Source organism: Balaenoptera borealis (assembly GCF_965194805.1).
Source record: "Balaenoptera borealis genome assembly, chromosome: 15".
NCBI classification, from domain to species: Eukaryota; Metazoa; Chordata; class Mammalia; order Artiodactyla; family Balaenopteridae; genus Balaenoptera; species Balaenoptera borealis.
The window spans coordinates 9,378,091-9,392,031 of NC_138871.1; the positions used below are offsets into that span (position 1 = coordinate 9,378,091).

Genomic DNA, 13,941 nt, shown 5'->3' on the forward strand with positions numbered 1-13,941 from the left:
GCTCAAGGTCTGGAAGCATCACTCACAATAGCCAAAAGGTGGAAGCAACCCAGAGTCCATTGATGGATAAATGGGTGAACTGCGGTTTGTACATACAACGGAATATCACTCAACCTGAAAAAGGAAGGAAATTCTGACATCTGCTACAACATGAATGAACCTTGAATAGACCAGACACAAATAATAAATACTGTATGATTCCACTTATAGTACTTAGAGTCAAATTCATGGAGCCAAATAGTAGAATGGTGGTTGCCAGGGGCTGGGGGGCAGGGAGAATAGGGAGTTAGTGTTTAATAAGTACAGAGTTTCAATTTTGCAAGATGGAAAAGTTTGGGAGATGGATGGTGGTGATGGTTGCACAACAATATGAAAGTACTTAATGTCCCTGAACTGTACACTTAAAAATAGTTAAAATGGTAAATTTTATGTAATATGTATTTTACCTCAATTTGAAGAAAGAGCCTAAGGTCTCAGCATGTGGGTAGCTAGGACTTAAACCCTGCTCCTAACACAAGAGTAGGCACCCACAATTTTATTGATTAGTTTTAATACAAACAGCTCTATGCATTTCCTAATTTTATAGGATAAAACTGAGGCTCTCAGGAATTCCCTGGCGGTCCAGTGGTTAGGACTCCACGCTTCCAATGCAGGGGGCATGGGTTCCATCCCTGGTCGGGGAACTAAGATCCCACAAGGCTTGCGGCCAAAAAACAAACAAAAAACAAAAAAATTGAGGCTCTGGAGGATTAATCAACTCAAGTAAATCGCTGGTAAGTGGTGGAGCCTGAGCTAAATCCAGGCATCAGAGCTCCAGTACAGGCCCCTTCAACCGTTTCCCTCATCTCTTGGCAGTGCTGTTAACTGAATCAGGGACCACGGCCTGAGGAGGAGAAAGCATAAGGGGGAAGATTTGAGTGCTGGTGAGGACATGGTGGGTCAGCAAGATGTCCAGTGGTAGCTGGTACTGAGGCCTGGTATCCAGGAGCAAGGCGCAGATTGGAAATACAGATGGTTAAGGAGCCCTTGTACCCAGGCACCCACCAACCAGGTTTGCATCTATTACTGCCCAGCCATCACCCTAAACAAATGGACCAGGGTTGTATGTTGGTGATCCTGAAACCCTGTCCCTTACCCTTTGGCTCTGAGATGGAAGAACTCTCCAGGCTCAGCCCAGAGTGAACAACACTGTGGGCTCCCTTGTCTACCCCATAATGGGTTGGTTTGTAAAAGCCAGTGCTTGTAGATTCGGTAACAGACACATCATCAACAATAGTAACGGCCTAGAACAATTGTTATAATGGTGATTATAATAGTGCACCCCACTTCCCAGTTTACAAGCTCTCTCCAGGAGAGCTGAGGCTGTGGTGGCAGATGCTATGTGGAATGCCATCAGGTAGCTTTATCCATTCTTTTTTTTGGAGGGGGGGGGCGCCGTGCTGCACGGCTCGCGGGACCTTAATTCCCCAACCGGGGATCGAACTTGTGCCCTTGTCAGTGAAAGCTCGGAGTCCCAACCACTGGACCACCAGGGTATTCCCTCGTCCATTCTATAAGGATTGTTTGCCCAAGGTTCAGGATGGAGACCAGGACACTGCCCTCACCATCCCAATCTAGGCCAACCCCACCCTCCCAGATTGGATAGACTCACTGCCTGACAAAGCAGCAGCTCATCCCACACGAGATAGAGTTATTCTGCCATCTGGGCAGCCCAGCACACTCTTACAGGCAGTGGCTGCTGTGCAAAGCTTCAGCAAGTCCACACCTGCCTGTGCCAACCTGGGAACAATATGATCTAAATTTAATTGCCACCTGCGGCAGCTGTTTGCAATAGAAAATAATTTACAACAGCCAATAAATCTTGCACAGGAATGACATCTCCATTTGCTTCCCTAAAAGCATAAATACATCCATTGGTCAAGCCACTATCTCACACACCTCCACCTCGAGCCCACAGACACCCTCCTCCTGCATCTACCAACCATCAGCTCCCAGCCCACGATGGGCTGAGAGAAGTAGCCTAGGCCCTCAATGTCTTGGTGTCTCTCTAAGTCTCAAATAAATTAATTTTTTAAAAAAAGCACCACTAATGAATGCATTCCTCCCATAAAGACATTACAAATAAGTTGGTCCTCTCTGACACCACTCCAAACTCAGTTCCCTCCCTGACCCAGAGATAAGGACTCTATTATCAGATTGGGTAAAAGCTTCCAGAACTTTCCCTATGTATTTTCATAAATACGTGGTGTAGAAAAATATGTAACTTTGTTTTATGGGTGTTTTTTTAAAAAGTGATACAATTCTAATTGTTCCATTCTGCAACTTGCTTTTTTGCCCAACAATGTATCTTGGAGATCCCTCTTTGTCAGAACACAGATCTGGTTCTCTCGCCTGGCTGTTAGGCTGCGTGACTTGGTATGGATCGACCAGGGTCTTTATTTAAATCCCCTCTTCGTGGTGTTTGGTCTTTTTGCAATTATGGGAATCCTCTGAGGACATTCTGGACCCCCTTAGAACATTTACAAGGCTCCAGAGCTCACAAAGTAGTCCAGGAGATTGAGCTAAAAGCTGCTTTCTCCTACCTCCTGCCTCCAAATCCAAGAACCCCTTGCTGGCCCAGTTCTAGGAAGAAAACCTGGTCCTGGCGGGGGTGGTCCTCATCCCAGAGCTCTCAGAGCTGGAGGGACCATTAAAGATCTTCTTTCCACCTGGCCTCATTTTGGAGAGGAGGCCAGCAGGACCAGAGATGTTAAGCGAGTTGTCCAAGGTCACACAGCAAGTCCGTGTTGTTGCTTCTGGGACCCACAAACCCATCCAGCACACTCAGGAAATAACACACAGCCAGTTTTCTGCTCTGGGAAGCTCCGTTCCCAGGCTCGGCAGTTGCAAAAGGCCCCCAGGGCTTTGTTTTCAAAGGAGAAATGAAGCGGGAAGTATTTTTAACCGCCGGCCCCGCCTGGCTCCTGCCTCGCTCCCTCGTGCTTGCTGTCCAGGAAAGGCCGGCTTCATAGTGGCATTCGCAACTCATGGAAAACAACAAACGCCCGAAATAGACGATACCCAAGCTCAGGAATGGAAAAAATTGGCTCATGGCTTCAAATGCCTCTTTTAGAAAAAGCCGAGAATAGCTTTCGGCCTTTGGGGAACTGCCGGGGGTGAGGGAGTGGGGAGGTGGCGCTGGGAGGGGGATCTGAGAGCTTTGGTCACTTTGCCCCCCGGGGGCACGTGAACACTAGCTTCCCCAGCTTTGTCCACTCTGGGAGCACATCCGCACCTGGCTGCTGCCCCCTCCCCCCAACCCCCTCCCCACCCAGCCCTGCCCTCCAGCCCAATCTGGAACAACAGCCTTTGTTGGGCTGGGCCTGGGTCCCAGCTGGGTAGAAACCCGAGATTCTTATGCTTCTAGAGCCTGAAGGGTGAAAGTCGAATTCCCATGTGTGTTGGGGGGAGGGGGAGAAGGGAGGGCGACAAAGAGAGAAAATGTGGGTTTTCATCTCCACTCAGACAGCCCAGCTGCTGTGTGACCTTCTGCAAGTCACTTGACCTCTCAGAGCCTCTGGTTCCTCATCAGCAAAGCAGGGGTAATGCTTTTTTTTTTTTTTTTTTTTTTTTTGGCAGCGCGCGGCGGGTTATGTGGGATCTTATTTCCTGGACCTGGGATTGAACCTGCGCCCCTAACCACTGGACCACCAGGGAAAGTCCTGGTAATTCTTCATTTATTCATTTATCTGACATTTGTGGCGCAGCTATGTGCCGGCACTGGGCTAGGGCTAGGCACTGGGGACATAGCCACGACCAGAACAAAGCTCCGATCTCGTGGAGCAAAAGCTGTAGCTCTTGCCAACCTCACAGGTGCCAAGAATCAGCCATTCCTTCTTCAGACAGTTCCTGAGCCACGGCCTAGTGCTGGGAGGGATGACGGTGCCTTTGACCAGTGTTTATCAGCCACTGCACCAAGCATCTTACACGGATTATTTCATTTACTGTCACCCCAGCCCTATGAAGTGGGCACTATATTTATGCCCATATTACAGTTGAGGACACCGAAGAGCAGAGAGTAAGTGTTGGATGAGATCGTAGACTCATCTGCGCAGAGTAAGGAGTAAGGAAAGGCCAGCTGTAGACCAGCTCCCTCTTAAGCCCTGGAGACCTGGATAACCAAAGCCTGGTTCTTTGTGACACAAAATAGTAAGTCTAGACTGGAGGTCAGTACAAATGCACTGGATAAGGTTGTTTTTTTGTTTTTTAAAAAAAACGTGGGGTCTGTATAGAGCTTTTACTTAAAATAAGATCTCCGCTAACCTTTCATCCCTGTCGTATGACTGTCTCCCATTTGACAGATGAGTAAACCGAGGCATGCAGCGCTTAAGTAACTTGTCCAAAGACGGCACAACCGGGGCTCCTACCGCAGGGTTTCTTACCACCCGCAGGTTCCCAGGACTCCGAGGCGGGGGCGGGGGCGGGGGCGGTGGCGGTGGGAGGGGCCCGCGCCCGGGCCGGAGAGAACTACGTCTCCCAGGATGCCGTGCGATGGGAGTGTAGGGGCGGGGCCGTGCGAGCACAAGGCTGTCATTTCTTGGTATTAAAAAAAAAAAAGTAGCAAAAGAAAAGAAAGAATCAAAGCCTCAAGCGTCACGTCTAGGAATAGCCTCGAAGCCAGGCCAAGTCATTATAGACGATGAGTAATCCGGTTAAGTCATTTCTCTAAACACCATTGCTTGTAAGAGAATTAAAATATCAGCTTACATCAGAGGGGGAGAGGCAGGCTCCAGGGGCCCGGGGCGGGAGCGCAGCCAGGAGGGGGCGCGGCTGGCGCGCCTCCGCCGCTCGGCCCTGCCCGGGGCGGAGGCTGGACGCCAGCGCCCTGACAGCTGGGCCCTGGGCTCGGCCTGGCAGCCAGCTAGAGGATGGGGGGGGAGCGGCCCGCCAGGCCTCAGTTTACCTCATTGTTAAGGGCTTCGAGGAAGGTTTGGGGCTGCCTCCTCTCAGGAGAATCGGTGCCCTTGTGGGGGCGGTCCTGCAAGGTGAATGAGGGCCAGGGGCCTAGGCCAGACGGGACTGGGGTTCCCTTGTCTTCAGTGTCCCCCCTTTCTCCCGGATTCCAGAGTTCATATCTCGATAGCTGCAGGAGCAAAGGTCTGGGGACACTTGGAGGGTGTGAAACGAACCTCACGGAGGTGCCAATTTTGCCCTAGACTGCAGGAGTCATCAAGGATTTTGGCATCCCGAGGTCAGGATTGTGATGAATTTGGGTAGGGCGAGCTGATCAAGAAGCTGCCTCTACAGTCCAGCGTTTAAGACTCTGTGCTTCCACTGCAGGGGGCATGGGTTCCATCCCTGGTCAGGGAACTAAGATGCTGCATGCTACAGCTAAAGATCCCGCATGCCGCAATTAAGACCCGGTGCAGCCAAATAAATAAATAAATATTAAAAAAAAAAAAAAAAAAAAGACACCACTCTTCCACTGCAGGGGGCACAAGTTCCATCCCTGGTCGGGGAACTAAAATCCAGTATGCTGCGCAGTGTGGCCAAAAAAAAAAAAAAAGGCTGCCTCTAGAGCTTGCCCCCTAAGCCCCGCTCCAGGACCAACAACATGAACTGGGGCCTGGCCATGAGCTAGACACAGGTATCATCTCCCCCTCGGTGACCCTAACCTGGGACCCTTGGCAGATAAGGCTACTGGGCCCCAGAGTCTTCCCACTGGCTTCTCACACCAGTCCCCAAAGCAGTAGAGAGTAACTCAAGCTTACAGCTGAATGCTTGAGGCAGGCCAGACCCAGCTTTAAGCTCCTTACACACGTTCACTCTTGCAACGAATTGGGCACTTTTGAAATTCCCTTTTCACCGAAGGACAGAGGGAAGCATGGAGAGGTTCACGACCTCCCAGGAGGCTGCACTCCCGCTCAGCCAGTCCACTGGAACAGGAGCCTCCGAGGCTCTGGGGTCAAGCTGACTGCTCCCCAATCCTGGCGCCCTCACTTTCAGGTGACCTTGGGTGAGTGACTCACCATCTCTAGTCCTCAATTTTCCCACGTGTAAGATGGGTTTAGCAATACCTACGTTGCAAGATTACTGTGAGGGTTAGAAATAACGGCCTTCAACAAACACCTTCTGTTGTGTCGGTGGTGTTATGTGAAAATAGCCTCCGACCAAGCAGATTCTACGTACTTCTGAGCCTGTGGAAGAAAGAAGTAAATACTTAAATCCCGCCCCCCCAAACCCAACGATCTCTTAGCACAGCAGGCATCTTCCCTACACCAGGGGACCGAGCCCTGGTCACACTGCTGGCTCCTCTGCACAGCGCTGCCCTGTGTGCACCCCAAGCCCTGGCCTTAGTGACCTGGGCTGAGCCCTGAGACTCCCCATCTGATCAGGTTTTCTATGTTTGCAGGTGGCAGCTTCAAGGTCCTGAGGTCCCCAGTTGGGGTCTTAGGGTTTGGCCAGGATGCCAGAATGCTGGGAGAAATTGTGCTCAAGGTAAATGATTTCTCTCCAATCTGAGTGGGCCCCATTAACCCCTTCAGTGCTGGAAGCCTAGGCTTGGGGTGGGGTGGGGGGCGTTGCTGCTCTAATTCCTGCTCCCCAAACGAACTCGTGGGACTTTGCTGATATCACAGTGAAAGCTTCTAGACTTCCCTGATGGCGCAGTGGTTAAGATCTGCCTGCCAATGCAGGGGACACGGGTTCGATCCCTGGTCCGGGATGATCCCACATGCTGTGGAGCAACTAAGCCCGTGCGCCACAACTACTGAGCCTGTGCTCCACAGCCCACGTGCCACAACTGCTGAGCCCACATGCTGCAACTACTGAAGCCCGTGCGCCTAGAGCCCATGCTCTGCAACAAGACAAACCACCGCAATGAGAAGCCCGCACACTGCAACGAAGTCCCAACATAGCCAAAAAAAAGCTTCTAGGCTTGGGGTTGTCTGGAGAACATTGGCTCTAAGAATTCAAGATCACTTAGAAATTTCATGCTCTCCCTGCACCTCTCCCCACACCATACCTGAAGGTCAGGCCTCTGCTTTCATCTTCTTGGTGATGAAACTGCCACGGGGTGGGGAGCGTGGGGTGCTGCCGTCCCTTCCCGACATCCCACAATGTTTGTTGGCAGGGAGAACCCAAGGGGAACTCAGGTCTAAATGGTCCTGTCTATACCCCAGGCCCTCCTTCCTTCCCACTCTGCCAACTAAGAGCTCAAATTCTCCCCACACCCAGTGTACATCCTTTCTGCTCTTGCATACCCAGGAGCATGTGTTCAAACCCGTGTACATCTGTGTATCTGACATGCATCCTGCATATCGAGGAACCTGTCGCTCACACATAGAAGCACACATACACATATACACACTCAACTGTAACTCACCTGAGAGCCCACAGCCCCTGAGGCTTCCTTTTCCACATCTGGGGCACAACCTAGGCCTACCTTGGGAACGCTGAAAGGAGACAGATGGTTGTCCAGCCCCCCCGCCTCTCCTCAGCTGCCCACCTGTGCCTCGGTGTCTCCAGCATGGGGCTGGCCTGTGAGATTTTGCTCTGTTGCAACTGCCTTCTCTCCCTGCCTTGGCCTCAGCAGGCTCTACCAAGACACATTTGAAGGGAGAGGGCTGCATGTAGGTGGTTTCCCTGGGCGTCGACCTGGGGTAAGGACAGCTCCTGGGCATGGTGGTAGCTTGGCGTCCACCCCTCCCTGCCAAATCTGACAATACGGTCACACTGGGAGGACTGTCCTCCCCGTGTCCCAAGCTCTGTTCCCGACACCAAGTGTTTGCACGCGCTGTTCCCTCTGCCCAAGTGCCCTTCGCTGGCTTGGGAGTTCCCACCTTATCCACCTAGAGAACGAACCTCTGCTCATCCTTCAAGGCTCCCTCCAAAGCACGCATCCACACCAGCTCTGTGTCCCAGCGCTCCCAGCATACACCTCTGCTTGACATTTGCCACAGTGAGGCTCCTGTGGTCAGTCCCATGCCATTATGTGACTGGCCAGCATCTAGTGAGCGCCTATCCCCAGTGAGGATTGGTCCTTCCTATCAGCCAGCACCATGCTGTTGGCAGGCCACAGCCCCAGGCCTCTGCTCTTCCAGAGAGGAGACCCATGTTCGGAGATGGAAGGGACTTGTCTGAGCTCCCGCAGTAGGTTCAGGAGATCCTAAAGCCGGTGAATAAAGGAATTGGGAAGGAAGAGGAGGAAGTGAGAGGCCACAGAGGGCAGGCACAAAGTAGGTGCTCAGTGGAGGTCCACAGAAGGGGGATGAAGGACACGCAGGAGAAGAAGGGAAGAGGAAGGGGCAGGATATCTATTCCCACCTCCTCGCACTGCCTTCCTCACATCACCATGTACCCATCCAGCCCTTCCCCAGGGCAGCACTTCCTAATTTTCAAGGGCAGGATAGTCTGTGATATTTTGGCCTTGAGGTAACACATGTTCCCGTCTTTCTGGAGCCCCCGGGCCGGGTAGCTCTACAGGTCTGGTGGTCATGCCATCCCTCTGGCCCCAGGCTGGCAGCTGGGATCAGAGCCCCTACACTGGGTATCCCTGCTGCTGCTGGACCCTCAGTGGAGCCGCGAGTAGGATCTGGGGCCTTGAACTCCACTCTGGGCAGCTCCTGTTCAATCCTCTAGGGGACTCAGAGTCTCCCAGACCCTGACCCACAGAACTCTGCAAGAGGGAGTTTCCAGACACCCCCTAGCCTCACTCTGGTGAGTGAGGCCTCCTTGTGGCTGAGAGGGATCTGACTCCTCCGCGGAGTGGGGAAAGTGATGGGCATTCTCCATACGAAGACTGAGTGCCCAAAATCAGTTAAGTTCTTCATGCTCTGTTTTCTCATCTATAAAGTGGGCATGGCATAATAAAAGCCCGCACACCTGCTAGTGCAGTCGCACACCTGCTAGTGCAGTTATGTACACTGGATGAGTTATTTCTTATAAAGAGCTTAGAACTGTGCCTGGTGGGAGGAAGATCTCCATAAATGTTAGCTCTTATCCACAGCCTGGGACAAAGCAGAAGGCATGGGGGGAGCCAGGGCTGGGGGAGGGGCACAGGAAACCTGGGATTCAGGTCCTGCTCCAAGGTAGCAGACAGGGTGTTCCTTCTCTACCTACCCCAGCTTCCCTCCTTATGTTTCTATGTGTCAATGTGTCATATTTTGTTGGCTTTGGGGCTTTTTTTTTTGTTTTTAAATAAACAAGGGCTGCCTGAAACCCCTAATATTCTGGTTAAGTTTTGAAACAGCTCAGAAATCCCCTCCTCCCCTTGTGAGTCAGAGGCAGGAGCATTAAGCAGAACTCCTAGTGGCCTGCTGTGCTAGAAACTGCAAAATAACAGCTGGGCAGCCCTGTGACCCCAGCATCTGAAATGGGGGCTCGAAAATATTAGGGTACGCTGGTGAGGCACGGAGGCCTGAGGGCTAAACCCTAAAAGGATCACGATGCCCACCCGCTCGCGGAATTTGAAATAAAAACAACTCTGAACGGTTCGGTTAGTGTAAGGAAGTCCCACAAGACTGGCTTTTCCCGGAACGGTGATTTCGATGCTTGCTTGGAAATAACGAATTCTTTCCAAGCATTTTTCTTTTTCTATTTTGGTGCCGTAAGCACGTGCTTTGGGGAAGTGATGGGCAGCTTTCTCTTTCCAACCAGGCCCGCGCGCGGGTCCTCACCGACGCGGGACAGCTGCCTCGTCTGCTCCGGGAAGCGAGCGCCCCCGCCGCGCCCGCCCTCGGCGCCGCTCCACCCGGGCGCGGGGACTGCGGGGTCCGCGGGGGGCGCCGCCCCGGGGAGCCGAGTCGGGGTTCCGGGGCGGGGAGCGCTGCCCGAGCGGACCCGCGGCGCGGCGCGGCCCGGCCACCCTCCCCCCGGGCGCATTGAGCCAGGGGAGACCGGCGGGGGTTTCGGAAAGCGCTTTCCTTGCTCAGCGGATCTGAGTCAAAAGGGGGAGCTGGTTCAAACCGAAAGAATAATTCGGCTAGCCAAGGCCGCCAATATTTCTCTGGGGTCCAAAATTTTTGCCAGACAGGGAGCTGCAGAGCCGGAGCATCGCTGGCCCCTCGGGCTTCGCTGAAAGCCCCGGGCCCCCAAGTAGTTCCTCTTTTCCCCAGAAAAGGGACCAGGGGGGCTAAAGGCAGAAAGGGCGGACTGAGGGGAGGGTGCTTCCTCCAGCCCCACAGGCTCTGCCGGGTCCCCAGGACCCTCCCCGACCCTCCTTGAGGCCCAGATGATTGGGGCTCTCTGTCAGAGGTGAGTGAGGCCTCCCTCTCCTGCCCCAGTAGGCCCTTCTCAGGTCGTTCAAGAAGTCCCTCATGCCTCTGTGCATTTCCACCCTCTGTTCCTTCTACTTTTCCTTCTCCACCAGCTTGCAAATCCTTGCACACCCTCCTGGGGGTAGAGATGTGAAGCTTTTCAGAAAAAATTCTGGGAGTCTCATATTGACTCTCTGGGACCTCTATCTCCTCTTAGAACACGCCTGGCTTCCTATTCTAGAGACCTGCTTGAAACCAACTTGAATAGAACCCCTCAAGTAGGTTCAAAATCCCCGACACTGGCCCCCTCCCCTCGATTTCACTGCCAGGCCCCTTGGCTCAGCAGGGCTTGCCCTCTGACCAGCATCCTAGTGGACACAGTGAGGCCCAAATTAACAAGGTTTTTTGAACTGACATTAACAGGGAGAGAAACGTTGCTCTATAGTAGTAGCTAATCATTGTTTTTTCAGGCTGGACTCCCAGCAGGGAGTGGGTTGGGGGGCCCACTGGATTCTGACCCTTCCAACTCAGCTTCCTCAGCCTTTGCAGTCACAGAAACTCTCTGGCTCAGGGATCCTGTTGGACCCAAGTTCGTTCTGACCTCAGGACAGGTGTGGCAAGGAGATGCTGATCGTTCATCTTCCTGGGCCACCCAGAACACCTGGCCTGGCCTCTGCTGCACTGCTGCCGCAGCCCAGCTCGCCGACTCAGCACAAAATTCGCCCTGTAAGCAGGACCGCCGTGAGCTCCCAGGCAGGGCCAGCTGGCCTTCTGAGGAAGAGCCCTGTAGACAGCAAGATGACTGTGGCATAGAGGGCCTGGCTGGTGCACACAGCACACAAGGACAAGCACAGAACATGTCCAAGGTCAGGGTCATGCAGGGTCAGCTGAGCGTGTGAGGAGGACACAGATTCCCGCCCCCCCCCCGCCCCCGCCCAACACACACAGGCTCATGGGCAGGGCTGGCAGGGTGGGGTCAGCATGGCCACTGACCCATCAGAACACCTGGCATTAACCTGGCATTACCTCCCTGTGGTTGCTGTGTTGTGGGAAAGTCTGGGGTTCCTGCAGCTCCCCTTTAGAACATCGTGCTCTGGCCAGCGGTGGAGACATACACATGCACACATCTGCACGTCCAACATGCTCCCACATCAACTGTCGGGCCCACCTCCATGACCGGGAGCATCTTTCCTCTGTGTTTAGCGGTCACTGTTTCAGATTAACTCTAACCCCGTGAAAGGGAAGTGGAGATCAGGGGTGACCGAGAATACCAGGCTGTCTGCCAGCTGCAGGGCCGGGGCTGCCCCCAGTCCAGGAAGCCTTGTGGAGGGAGGAGAGAAGAGACCTCAGGGATCACTTCCTGTGAATGCTCCCACTTCCAAGAGCCCTCTGGACAGGGGAGTCTCCCAAAGGACAGGGTTCTGGGGTCATCATATAACTCCCTGAGGTTTCTCTTTTGTTTGGGGAGGGGCTGGCTGATTAGGTGCACATGGAAGACTCAGGCAAATAAGGCCCAGAGAAGTTTTATCTCAAGACTCCCAACAGTTTTTTTGTTTTGTTTTTGATCTAATTGTCAACATAAAAAAACAAAAACAAAACGGGGGCGCAGGGGGGAAGTACCGTATAAAATTCTAGATCTTGGACTTCTCTTAAAATCAGATCTGCTTCACCAGCCACAGTGCCCTGATGGGGCCTGAGTAGCAGCTGCCCCTCCACCGTCGGGTGGACGGTCTGTGGTTCCCTCAGCCCCTGGATGGCCTCCCCACTCTGAGGCCATTTGTCACTGGGCTTTGTCAGTTTTGTTATCCCCCAGAGGGATTTGAGTGTGGCCAACCCCTGGACGAAGCCTCCGTTTTACAGAAGACTTGGCTGGTTTTTGTTTTTAATCAGTGCTTTAGAGCAGGGGAATAACTGTTAATCCAGAGGGGCGAAGAGAGACCTGGCTGCCAAGAAAAAGCTGGGAGCATCTCCATTTTAAGGGGCCGAGTGAGAACTTGGAGTTACGATGGCGGGGAGCAGAGGTGGTTCTGCCTTCTTCTGGTACATTCTGGGAAGCCTCTCTGGCCTGGTTCCATTTTTATAGGGTTTTATATTTTTAAGGGGTTGTACAAAAACAAAAAACAAACAAAAATGAAGAATATGTGACTGAGATCTAAAGCCCCGAATATTCACTATCTGGCCCTTTTCATAAAAAGTTTGCTGACTGATGATTTTACACATGGGAAAACTAAGCTCCAGAAAAGCCACACAGCAGATTGACGGCTGAGCTCTGCCTGTATCCACCAGTCTCCTGCTTTTCCTTCAGCCTTACAGTGAGCACAGGTAGGTGGCCCATCGCCCCCGGGTCAGCCACCTGTGAGAGCAAGGGGTTGGAGGGGGGACCCAAATGAATGCTTGTGCCCCTGATGGTGGCCCATGCTTCCTATCCTTTCCCTGACAGTTGCTTTGAATGAGGTATGTTTTGTTACCTTTTACCTGGGGATCTCCAAGCACACGACTGAATTCAGAGAATATAGTTGCTGGTTTCTGTACATTTTCCCCACTGCGGTCTGGCCTGTTCATCAAGAACTCTATGAATCAGACAATTCAAGTGCGTGCAGACACACACAGGCGTGTGTGTGTAGGGGAAATGACTTTTCTGGGTAACTGAGGGTTAACTGGAAACCTGTGTTCTTAGGCCTTGTTGAAATTTTTTCTACAAATGATGAGCATTTCCCCAACTGAGTATTTTGAAAAGTTCCACCACTTTCTAAATATGTGACCTTGGTCAAGTTACCTAACCTCAGTAACCTCAGTTTCCTTATCTGTAAAATGCACCCAGTGCTGCCTCTCTAGGCTGTGAAAGGCACTAGAAAGACAAGTACGTGCTCGAGCGATGGAGCCGCCCTCACTGTTGTTATTGTTCTTAGTGAGTCAAAGGAGCGGCTGGTCGGCTGAGGCTCTTTGCAGGTATTTAGGATTATGGTTTGGAATCCATTGTGCATTCTGTACACGTTGATGTGGCGATTGGCCAGAACTGGCATCAATCTGCCATTTCTGTCCCAACTAAGTCCTCCCAAGGAGATGGTTTTCTTATGATTTGCCGCTTTCTCATAAAAGCCAGTGCAGTCAGGGCTGCCTGCAACGAACCAAGGACTCTCAGTCTGTTGGGAGCCTGAATGCTGTCTTTATCTGAAAAAGGGTCCACAGATAGAGTGCAGGGCTGGGGCTCAGCGTTCCCATCATGCCATCGCACCCCCATCCTTTCCCATCCTCCCTGCACACGACCCAGGACCCACCCCCTTGCTGAGGGCCAGCTGGGAAAGAGACAGGGAATGGGGGGCCTTGGCTGACCACTGAGAAGGAAAGAAGCTCTGGGGTGAAGGCCCCGGGAGGGCTGTGGGTTCCCAGCAAGTTTAGGGGGTGCTGGGGGTGTTTGGGGAGGTCCAGGTCTCCGTCTTGGCCGGGTGCCTTCTGGGAAGCTTTTTGCGACTGGCCGTCAGATTGAGAAGTTGAGGGGGCTTCCCTGAAGTGGGGAGCCTACAGGAGCCCGAGCTCTTGCCATCTGTGGAGGGGAAGGAGGCAGCCATAGACAGGGAGGGTGGCCACCAGGCACCCCACCCTGCCGGGCCCTCTGCTCTCCGGTCTGACCCCTGCTGCTCCAGCCACTTGCCCCCCTCGGGATGAGGCCGAGGAGGCTGCTGGTGCCATGAGTAGGAGGCACAGC

The 13,941-nt window shown here is 52.9% G+C and overlaps 2 protein-coding genes across 4 annotated transcripts in view; one reads left to right on the plus strand and one right to left on the minus strand.

Annotated features, from left to right (window-relative positions):
• The window catches only part of FER1L5 (fer-1 like family member 5), a 341,943-nt gene that overhangs the window by 149,495 nt on the left and 178,507 nt on the right, over nucleotides 1-13,941 (minus strand). The gene's annotated exons all lie outside the window — the stretch shown is intronic.
• The window catches only part of NEURL3 (neuralized E3 ubiquitin protein ligase 3), a 42,937-nt gene that overhangs the window by 9,916 nt on the left and 19,080 nt on the right, over nucleotides 1-13,941 (plus strand). The window contains exons 6-7 of one of the 3 annotated variants that reach the window (XM_082357131.1): nucleotides 856-4,188; nucleotides 5,851-6,477. The gene's annotated coding sequence lies outside the window, so the exon portion shown is untranslated. Of the gene's footprint in view, nucleotides 1-855; nucleotides 4,189-4,506; nucleotides 5,025-5,850; nucleotides 6,478-13,941 lie in introns of those variants that run through there. The other 2 variants (XM_082357129.1, XM_082357128.1) reach the window with 2 other exon arrangements.